This window comes from Abrus precatorius, unplaced genomic scaffold (assembly GCF_003935025.1).
Source record: "Abrus precatorius isolate BTA unplaced genomic scaffold, Abrus_2018 Scaffold0, whole genome shotgun sequence".
In the NCBI taxonomy this organism is placed as follows: Eukaryota; Viridiplantae; Streptophyta; class Magnoliopsida; order Fabales; family Fabaceae; genus Abrus; species Abrus precatorius.
Genome location: NW_020874290.1, coordinates 4,586,722 through 4,598,502, shown reverse-complemented (window position 1 = coordinate 4,598,502; position 11,781 = coordinate 4,586,722). Strand labels below are relative to the sequence as shown.

Here is an 11,781-nt window from a genome sequence, read left to right as displayed (position 1 = left end):
TGGTCTTTTCTGGCCAACATTGTTCAAGGATGCCAAGAAATATGTTGAAAGATGTGATAGATGCCAGAGAGTAGGAAATATTTCTAGGAAACATGAGATGCCACTGCAAAATATACTTGAGGTAGAGTTATTTGATATGTGGGGGATAGACTTCATGGGTCCTTTCCCTGCTTCATTTTCGAATGAGTACATGCTTGTAGCAGTGGATTATGTGTCCAAATGGGTGGAAACAATTCCTACTAGATCCAATGATGCAAGGACTGTTATTTCATTCATCAAAAAGAACATTTTCTCAAGATTTGGAGTGCCCAGAATTCTGATAAGTGATGGAGGAAGCCATTTCTGTAACAAATATCTAGAATCAGTCCTAGAGAAGTATGGAGTAAAGCATAGAATAGCTACACCCTACCACCCTCAAACAAGTGGTCTAATGGAGGTTTCCAACAGAGAAATAAAACAGATTTTGGAGAAAGTGGTAAGTAGTTCAAGGAAGGACTGGTCCAAGAAAGTGGATGATGCTTTGTGGGCATACAGGACAGTCTTCAAGACACCAATTGGCATGTCTCCTTATCAGTTAGTGTATAGGAAAGCCTACCATTTACCAGTGGAGCTAGAACATAAAGCCTTTTGGGCTGTAAAATGGTTGAATTTTGATCAAGTTAGTGCAGGAAACAAAAGACTGTTATAGCTGCATGAATTAGATGAGTTCAGACTCAATGCTTATGAAAATGCAAAAATATACAAGGAAAGGACCAAAAAGCTGCATGACAAATTTATTCTGCAAAAAGATATCAAACCTGGGCAGTCTGTGTTACTTTTCAATTCAAGTTGAGATTGTTTCCAGGGAAGTTAAAATCCAAGTGGTCTGGACCTTTTGTGGTGAAAGAAGTCTCACCACATGGTGCTGTACTGATAGGAGATCCCAAGGATGGCAGGGAATTCAAGGTGAATGGACAAAGACTGAAAATCTACCTTGGAGGTCAAATTGAGAAAGCACAAGTGTGTTTGAAATTGGTTCCTCTTGAGTGAGGAACAACTAATGTCAAGCTAGTGACATTAAAGAAGCGCTGTGTAAGAGGCAACTCACATTTCTAACCCATTTTAAGCTTTCTATAGTATTTTTAGAATTCTGCATAGTCATGTTTTGCAAATTTCTGCTTTTCTGTAAAAATTCTACAAAAATATTGTTAAGACTATTTTCTGAGGTGCAATTAGATACTTAAATTGAGATTCAATGTTTAGAATGACTATTTGAAGAGTTAGAAATTTGCATACTCATGTTTTACAAATTTATGCAAGTTCTGCAATTTGATTCTGCTGAGGTGAATTTGGTATTGATTTGAGAATTAATGTTTAGAGTGTGTATTGAAAGGATTAGTAGAGTGTGAGAAGTGAGTTAATTGAGGGTTTAGAAACAATTGACTAATGAAAGGAGTCACTTTAGTGCAGGAAAGAAGCTACGCAGAGAAGGCATTTTGAGGATCTCTGCTGGAACAATCACTTTTACTTATAAAAGTGATCACGTAGAGGCATCAGGGTAATACGCTTCTCTGGGACAATCACTTTTACTGATAAAAGTGATCACGTAGAGACAAAAGTGACTACGCACAGGTAAGTAAACATCCAATAATTTTACGTTAATCCTTTTATTGAAAATAGTTGTCACTATGCTGCACGTTATCACTTTGCGTTATCACTTTTCCCAGCAATAGTGATAACGCGCCCTCACCCTGAAAAATCAACTCTCTGGAACACTCACTCTGATTAAAAATAGTAACCACGCTGAGTGTCTTAAATGATATAATGTTTACTTTTCTTGCTTAAAGTTGTCACGTGCTCACACATGACTATAAATATAAATCAAAGTGAACACGCACACACATTGCATCCAAAATTCTTATTCTCTCTGAACGTTCTGTGCGACTTCAAGCTCTTTGAGTATCAACCTAACAGTAGCAAGAGTTTTCCCCATATTTTCCCCATCTCTTCGTCAGGTACGCGATTCTCTTCTTTCTGAAATAGCAGATTAGGGTTTTCTGTGTTAATATTTTGGGGTAACTGAAAAAGGGAATAATAGGAAATTGTTTTGAGGTTATTTGACTCGATAAAAGCATGGACAATACACTGAATAAGTTTCCCTGTCATTTAATTTTTTTTAGAAGATTCAAATTTGCATTATATTGATTGAATCGTTTCTGCTGAAAATGATTGGGTTAAAAACCATGTTTAAAAAATTAGTTGAAACATGAACACATTGCTCTCTGCTACCCTGTTTTGTTTTAAAAATGAATGCACTCTGAACTTCTAAATTAGGATTTCTCTAAATCTGATTGTGTAAGGTTGTGCATTTGAATGTTCTCTGGTCTTAAAGTTTGAAGAAAATCTTCTATAAGAATCAAAATCCAGAGGAACCTTTGTCAATGGAAATTGAATTTGTTCTTCAGATCTGAACCAATCACCGAGATTTTAGTTTTCTTAGGAATAAGGAACTTTGATCTTGCAATCTTTTGGTTTCTTACACTTAAAGCAACATTGAATTGAATTAGATCTAAGGAATTAGAATGGTTTAATTGAATGTTAGGTTCACTGAGTTAAGGAATTAACCTCTGAATAGTATAAAGTGAAACTGATTGTCATTCTTTCCAATTGCTTGTTAATTCAGAACTTTATTGATTAAACATTGGAGTTTTGGTGAAGCAATTCCCTAGCTATGGTTTCTCCCTCTGTTATCACATAACTGTGTGGTCATTGTCTTGTTTTCTGCAAGTTCATTTTACTTTTAATTGTTCCAGTTTGCTGCTATTATATGTTACAAATCTCATTCCAAAATTCGTATGGCTCAAATGGTTATAATTTTGTGAAGTGGTACTTGAAACCTAAATTCCCTGTGGAGACGATATTTGGATCTTAAATTTACTTATCACTTGCTGCAATCCTAGTGCACTTGCTAGTATAGATTGCTAACAACAAGTTTTTGGCGCCGTTGCCGGGAAAATTAGAGTTTCAATATCATTAGTAACATAAGAATAGCTAGATTGAGTATTTTGTTCTCTGAATTTCTGTAGTAGTAGTCTGTTGTTAGACATTTTGTCCATTCTGCATAATTCTGCAACTTTTAAACTTGTGTTTCAATTATTTTTACTGATATTTGCTGCATAATTTTCGTGGTGCAGTTCTGAATACTAACTTGTAGTTTACTTTTGCTTCATTTTGAATTGTATATGCGTGGCAAAAACAAAAACAAATCAACTCTAGTCTTTGATCCTGACATAGACATAACCTTAAGAAGATTGAGAAAAAAGTCTAGAGCAGAAAAAGCCATAGGGGGTGATAGTGAGTTAGAAGCTGTCCATTCTCCAGAATCTCAGAGTAATCCTAGAGTGAAAAGAACACCTACATCTTTGAGACAACTAAATTCAGAAATAGAGATTACAGAACAAAATAGAATTAGAACATTAGGGGACTATGCAATTCCTAACATGCAAGGTTTTAACTCTTCTATAATCAGGCCAACTATTCAAGCCAACCATTTTGAGATTAAACCTGCTTTATTACACTTAGTCCAACAAGATCAGTTTTCTGGTGGAAATTCTGATGATCCTAACTTACATATTTCAAATTTTCTACAGCTATGTGACACCATAAGAATAAATGGGGTTAGTGAAGAAGCCATCAGACTGAGACTATTTCCTTTTTCCTTGAGAGATAGAGCAAAATGCTGGTTACAAGCTCAACCACAAGGAAGCATCACAACCTGGACAGAACTTGTGAATAAGTTTTTAACCAAGTACTTCCCTCCATCCAAAGCTGCTAAGCTGAGAGGAGAAATTACATCCTTTGTTCAACAAGATGGAGAATCATTGTATGAAGCTTGGGAAAGATACAAAGAACTGCTTAGAAGGTGTCCACATCAGTGTATTCCAGATTGGATGCAATTAAAGACTTTTTATAATGGGATGAATGCAGTAACAAGAACAATGGTTGATGCTGCTGCTGGAGGTTCATTAAATACAAAATCCTTGGAAGAAGCTCAGAGGATTATTGACATGATGGCATCTTCAATGTATCAGAATTCAAACTCAAGGAACGAAGGAAGAAACTCTGGTCATGAAGCTAAAGTTCTGGAAACTTTTCTTGCACAAAATCAGTTACAAAATCAAATGTTTTCAGAACAATTAGCTGCCTTAACACAACAAATCAATAATCTGCAAACAGGGAGTATGCCTAACAGTCAACTAAGTTGTGATTTTTGTGGAGGAAACCATGCAAATGGTGCATGTGAGGCATCCACAAGTGAACCACAAGAGCAAGTGAATTATATGAATAATTTTCAGAGACAACAACCATCATATCCCCCTGGATTTCAATTTTTGAATAATAGAACTCAGCAGTATTCTAATTGGAATAATCAATATTCTGTTGCAAAGAATTCTAATTCAAATTTGCCTTTTTCTAATGCAGGTCCAGCAACACAACAGCCTTACTTTCAGAGAAATTCGTCCACTCAACCTCAAGGAAATAAAAAATTTTCCAGACCTATGAATGAGAGGTTGACTGAGATGGAAGAGACTATGCTGCAATTCATGAAGATGACTCAAACAAGCTTCAAAAACCAAGAAGCTTCCATGAAGAAACTAGAGACACAGATTGGACAATTAGCTGAACAATTATCCAGCAGGGATGAAGGAATATTTCCAAGCAATACAGTAATCAATCCTAAAGAGCAATGTCAAGCCATAACTACAAGGAGTGGAGCTGTAGTTGCAAGCCCTAAACCAACAGAAAAGAAAGTGAATGGTGCAGTAGAAAGAAACATTGAACAAGATCTGCAATAAGGAAATTTTAAGCTATTGAAGAAAGACCATTCAGAAGAAAAAGAAAAAGAAAAAGTTCCCATGAATTCTGAAATGAAAACCAAAAAGCAACTCTTTGAAGAAGCTTGTAAGCCAATAGACCCAGAAAAATACAAGAGGCTGCCTTATCCTCAAAGAGTCCAAAATCCTAAACAAGAGGAACAATTTGAAAGGTTTATGAATGTCTTTAAGAAATTACAAATTAACATTCCTTTTGCAGAAGCTTTGGAGCAAATGCCTTCATATGCAAAGTTCATGAAAGAACTACTTTCCAGAAAAAGGAAGCTAGAGCATGACAAAACAGTACCTTTGACAGAGGAGTGCAGTGCCATTCTCAAGAGAAAGCTTCCTCAAAAGTTGAAAGATCCTGGATCATTTAGCATTCCTTGTGAAATAGGAAACTGCACTGTGGGAAGAGCATTGTGTGACTTGGGAGCAAGCATAAATCTGATGCCATTAGCTGTTCTACAGAAACTTGGCATAGAGGAAGTGAAGCCTACCAACATTACACTGCAGCTAGCTGATAGATCATACACTTATCCATATGGAGTTGTTGAATATTTATTAGTTAAAGTTGACAAGTTCATTTTTCCTGCAGATTTTGTGATTCTGGACATGGAAGTGGATTCTAACATTCCTTTGATCCTAGGGAGGCCATTTCTTGCAACTGGAAGAGCTTTAATAGATGTGCAAAAAGGTGAACTTATGCTTCGAGTTCAAGATGAGAAGGTAATATTTAATGTGTTTGAAGCTTTAAAATATCCAATTGAAGATAATACATGTATGAAGATAGATATACAGGATACTTTCATTACACAACATTATATGAAAGAATTTGATGAAATTGCTGTGTTAGAAGAGATAATATTTGCAGGGAATGACAAATCTGAAACTCTGAATGAAGAAGATATCATGGAAATGCAGCAGCAATTGGAAGCTCTGCCAATCCAAAAACCTGCAAAAAATTTAGTGAAAGAAGAGCTGAAAAAGGATGATAAAGAAGAGGATAGGCAAAGGCTAGAACTAAAACAACTCCCTTCACACTTGCGGTATGCATTTCTGGATGAGAATCATGAAAATCCAGTCATCATCAACAATGAACTTAAGGAAGAACAAGAGGAAAAATTGCTCAGAATTTTGAGAGAACACAAATCTGCAATTGGCTGGAGTATTGCAGATCTGAAAGGTATAAATCCCTCATTTTGTAAGCACAGAATTTTATTTGAAGAGAGTGTTAAACCTGTTGTGCAGCCACAGAGGAGGTTAAACCCAGCCATGAAAGAGGTAGTTAAAAAAGAGGTCATAAAGCTGTTAGATGCAGGAATAATATACCCTATTTCTGATAGCAATTGGGTAAGTCCAGTCCAAGTTGTTCCAAAGAAAGGTGGTATGACAGTTGTACCAAATGAAAAGAATGAACTTGTCCCTACTAGGACTGTGACTGGATGGAGAATGTGCATAGACTATAGAAAATTAAATGATGCAACCAGAAAAGACCATTTCCCACTACCATTTGCAGATCAAATGTTAGAAAGACTTGCTGGACATTCATTTTATTGTTTTCTTGATGGGTATTCAGGATATAATCAAATAGCTGTAGATCCTTTAGATCAAGAGAAAACTGCATTTACATGTCCATTTGGAGTCTTTGCATATAGGAGAATGCCATTTGGTTTGTGTAATGCCCCTGCCACTTTCCAAAGATGCATGCTTTCTATTTTTTCTGATATGGTAGAAAACATCATAGAAGTGTTCATGGACGATTTCTCTGTTTTTGGTGATTCTTTTGATGATTGTTTAGCTAATCTATCCACTATTTTGCAGAGATGTCAAGATACTAACCTTGTGTTAAATTGGGAGAAGTGCCATTTCATGGTAGAAGAAGGCATTGTCCTTGGTCATAAAATTTCAGAGAAGGGAATGGAGGTGGACCAAGCTAAAATAGAAGTCATTAGTAAATTGCCTCCACCTGTCAATGTTAAGGGAGTTAGAAGTTTTTTAGGACATGCTGGTTTTTATAGAAGATTCATAAAAGATTTTTCCAAGATTGCTAAACCCTTGAGTAATTTACTTGTAAAAGATGCAGATTTCATATTTGATGATAATTGTTTGCATGCATTTTCTGTTTTAAAAGAGAAACTGATTTCTGCACCTATTCTGGCAAAACCAGATTGGAAATTACCTTTTGAACTCATGTGTGATGCAAGTGATAGTGCAGTAGGTGCTGTTTTAGGACAGAGGAAAGATAGGAAATTACATGCTATATATTATTCAAGCAAAGTGTTAAATCCTGCACAAGTGAATTACACAACAACAGAAAAAGAACTTTTAGCTGTTGTATATGCTTTTGATAAGTTCAGATCATATTTAATGGGTTCAAAAGTGATTGTATACACTGATCATGCTGCTCTTAAATATCTTTTGACAAAACAGGATGCAAAGCCCAGATTATTAAGATGGATTCTACTCCTCCAAGAATTTGAGCTAGAAATCAAAGACAAGAAAGGGAAAGAAAACAGTGTTGCTGACCACTTGTCCAGACTTCCTTTGGAGAGTTTAACCACTGAATCATTGGAAATAAATGAAGAATTTCCAGATGAAAAGCTGTTTGCAGTGGAAAACATGCGTTGGTTTGCTGACATTGCAAATTTTAAAGCCACTCAATTCATTCCAAAGAGGTTTACTTGGCAGCAAAAGAAGAAGTTCTTACATGACAGCAAATTTTATGTGTGGGAAGACCCATACCTGTTCAAAATTGGAGTAGATGGGTTAATTAGAAGATGCATTCTACAAAGTGAGCTAGCTGAGATACTATGGCATTGTCACAATTCAGAATATGGAGGCCACCATGCAAGTTCAAGGACTGCTGCAAAAGTCTTACAAGCAGGCTTCTTTTGGCCTACACTCTTCAAAGATGCCAAGAAGTATGTGGAAAACTGTGATAAATGCCAAAGAACTGGAAATATTTCAAGAAGACATGAGCTGCCATTAACCAACATCCTAGAAGTGGAACCATTTGATGTATGGGGGATTGATTTCATAGGAACATTTCCCCCATCATTCTCACACGAATACATTCTAGTTGCAGTGGATTATGTGTCTATATGGGTAGAAGCAATTCCCACCAGATCAAATGATGCAAAGGTAGTGATTTCTTTTATAAGAAAAAACATTTTTTCAAGATTTGGTGTGCCTAGAGTGCTGATAAGTGATGGAGGTACTCACTTCTGCAATAAGTATCTTGAAGCTATATTAATGAAATATGGTGTGAAGCATAAGGTTGCTACTCCATACCATCCATAAACAAGTGGACAAGTGGAGGTTTCAAATAGAGAGATCAAGCAAATTCTAGAGAAAGTAGTGAATAGTTCAAGGAAGGATTGGTCAAAGAAACTGGATGACTCACTGTGGGCATATAGAACTGCTTTTAAAACTCCAATTGGTATGTCTCCATATCAGCTAGTATTTGGAAAGGCCTGTCACTTACCTCTAGAGCTGGAGCACAGAGCATATTGGACTACCAAGTGGCTTAACTTTGATTTATCAAGTGCTGGAAAGAAGAGAGTTTTACAGTTGCATGAATTGGAAGAATTCAGACAACAAGCTTATGAGAATGCAAAGTTGTACAAAGAAAGAACCAAGAGGATCCATGACAAATTTATTCTGCAAAAAGATTTCAGACCTGGCCAACAAGTACTATTATTCAATTCAAGATTAAAATTGTTTCCAGGGAAACTGAAATCTAGATGGTCTGGACCGTTTTTAATCAAGGAAACTTCTCCCTTTGGAGCAATTCTTATAGAAGATCTGAAAACAGGGAGAGAATTCAAGGTCAATGGCCAAAGATTGAAGATCTATCATAGAGAGGAGTTTACAAGGAACATATCATGCATGAAACTGGTTTCTCTTGAGTGAGAAACATTTAATGTCAAGCTAATGACATTAAAGAAGCGCTTTGTGAGAGGCAACTCACATTTCTAACCCAATTTAACTTTTCTGCATTAATTTTGACTTAACAGTGTTCATAGAAGTCAAAAGTCTGCACTTTTCATCTTGGTTACCTTGCTGAATTTGATGTTTGGAATAAATCTGGTGGCTGAAAAAAGAATGCAAATTGGAATTAATTAGAATGCTTAAAGTTCTTGTACAGTCTGAATAATAGTTATCAAATTCTGCAAATTCTCTGAAAAATACAAAGTTCTGCATCATACTCATCATATTCTATAATTTTGGTGCAAAAGGTAAATTTTGAAGTATGCTAAATCTGTCATTTGTAGCGAATCTGATAAATGCAATTGGATTTCATGCTATAATGTGTAATGTAAAAGTCAAAACTGCATAAGTAGGGAGTGAATACTTGTTCTACAGAAATTCTGCAGAATTCAGCCTTGAATGAATGTTGCATATGTAATTAAGGGTAAACATGATGAGGGAAGTAGGTATTTTATATGGTAAGTGTGTATTGGAATGATTATGATTTGTTAAGTGAGCCAATTAAAATTTGGAGAACTTGGATTGATGAAAGGAATCACTCTTTTACAGGAAAGCAATCACGCAGAGATGGAATTCTGAGATTTCCCCTCTGGAACAATCACTCTCGCTGATGAGAGTGATAACGCAGAGGCAGATGGGAAAAACACACTCTCTGGATCACTTCCTTTCCTTGTCAAGAGTGACCACGCGCAGGTAAGTATGGAATATTTCATAGTGCGTTACTCCTTTTACTGATAAAAGTAACCATATTCAAGCAAAAAGCTTGCGCGTTATCATTTTGCCCAGCAATAGTGATAACGCGCATTGCATTCAAAATTTTCAAGTTCTTTGGAACACTCACTCTGTTCGACAAGAGTGACAACGCAGAATTTTTTTTAAAACAGAACGTTCACTTCTCACTTAAAAAGTGGGCACGTGCACACGCGTGACCCCAGACTCCATATAAAGGAACCACGCTCACATCCATTTAAACCTAAATCCCCATTTCCCTCTGAAATTCCTCTGACTTTCAATCTTTCGTGAAGCAACCAGCAAGCAATTGCTCCTTCTTTTTCACTGTCATTCACATTTCTGAAGCTCAAGGTACGTTCTCTGCATTCTCTGAAATTGTATTTAGGGTTTTTCTTTGCTGCAACTCTGGAAAAATGTCAAAAATGGAAAAAGGGAAATATCTTGAGCGTATTCGATTTAAGGAACTTTAAAATACTGTGAATAGGTTTTCAAAGTCATTCAATCTCCTATGTTAATATATTTACATCTGCATTATGCGAAAAATCTGAACATGACTTTGAAAGAAATAGAAATACTCCAGTTGCCATCAACGAAAATACTCCTTGCATGCAATATTTGAATGTTGATGTCTGAACTGAGTTGTATGGAATGAGTTACTATTGTATATTGCACTGCATGATTGTACAAATACCATACTGATAGTCCTGCATTAAACTGATCTTTAGTCTTTGATGATAATGAATGAGTGCATTGTTCTAATTGTGTGTGATTCACAGAAACAATAGGCAATATTCTGGATGGAATTTTACTGTCAGAAGAAAATTTCTTTTAGGAACCATTAGTAGTTGAATTTGGTTGAAAATTGTGATTCTTTTTCTGCATTCCTGGTGAAATTGTGAACTTTGAGGGAACAAATTATGAAGGCCAGTTTAAAATCCCCTGAATATGGTTTGATTAATTTTGTACCTAAGTTCTGGTATATCTGAAAAGTTAAGAGAGCATGTAAAAAATATGTTGATGACCTATAATAGCATCTCTGTGTTAACCTGATGTGCTTTGAGAGTGTGCACTCTAAACTACAAATTTAAAGGTTTAACCAATTTTGACTGTGATTGCTTAGTAATTTGCAATAGTGCTTGCGTGTTGATATGATTACATTCTCATGACAGCAACTGATTGTAAATAGATACATACTGCAAGTTGGAATTCTGCACATGGATTGATTGAAATTATCTAGTAAAGAGATGTATACTGTCACAATTCTGTGTCATGAATTTTAAACTGTCAAATTACTTGCTTGTTTTTGCAGCCACTTCAAAATGGTCAGAACTTCTTTGAATACACCAGTTAGACCTTCTAAGAAGACCAAAGTTGGATCTGCCAGCAACACTCCAAGAAGGAGATCTATCAGGAATATGCAAGCTGGAACAGCCAGGAATTATTCAACCACTAAAAGAGCAAGAACTGATGTGTCTCACCTTCCTCACCCATTGAAATTGCTGACCCTCCTCAGCCAAGTGTAACCACACCTGCAACCTCTTCACCACCTTAGCTGACCAGAAGAAATGTGCCTTCTACCTCTACCCCTACTGATCATGATCCAAGATTTAGGAGCATTGCTCATGAAAACTATTTCAAGGCAAATATTCTGAGGAGGAAGATTGCCCCAGATAGAGCCTTTGAAATTGCTGAAGGTAATTACCCTGAGTACTCAGAAGAAATTCAGAAAAGGGGATGGGACAACTTCTGCTCCTTGGCTGATAATGGTTGGAGAGAAATTACACAGGAGTTTTATGCAAATGCAATGCGATTTAAGGGAGACCAAATTCCAAAATTTCACACAATGGTCAAGGGTATGAGGGTGGATTTCACTGCTGCCAACATCAATCGAGTGTTGGAAATTTACACTGAAAGACAACCTGGGCAGATGGACTTCACTGACTTTAAGAATAGTCCAGACAAGGATTATATTGAAATCCTGCACAGAATTGGAAGGCCAGGCACAACTTGGCAGCTGAACCTCGCCCAGAAACCCAAGTGTATCACCACTAAGAACCTGCTACCATTTGCTAAAGTCTGGAGTACCTTTCTATTGAATTCTTTCATGCCAGTCAAGCATAGTTCAACCCTGGCAGTAAAGAGGGCTGAATTATTGTTTTCTATTGTTAATGATATGTACATTGATGCAGGGGAAGTAATTAGT

The 11,781-nt window shown here is 36.4% G+C and overlaps 1 non-coding gene across 1 annotated transcript; it reads right to left on the bottom strand.

Moving 5' to 3' along the window:
• Positions 1–3,812: 3,812 nt before the first annotated feature.
• On the bottom strand, positions 3,813–3,919 carry LOC113853463. The gene has a single exon (XR_003502621.1). It is a non-coding gene; the product is annotated as a small nucleolar RNA R71 (small nucleolar RNA).
• Positions 3,920–11,781: the final 7,862 nt, after the last annotated feature.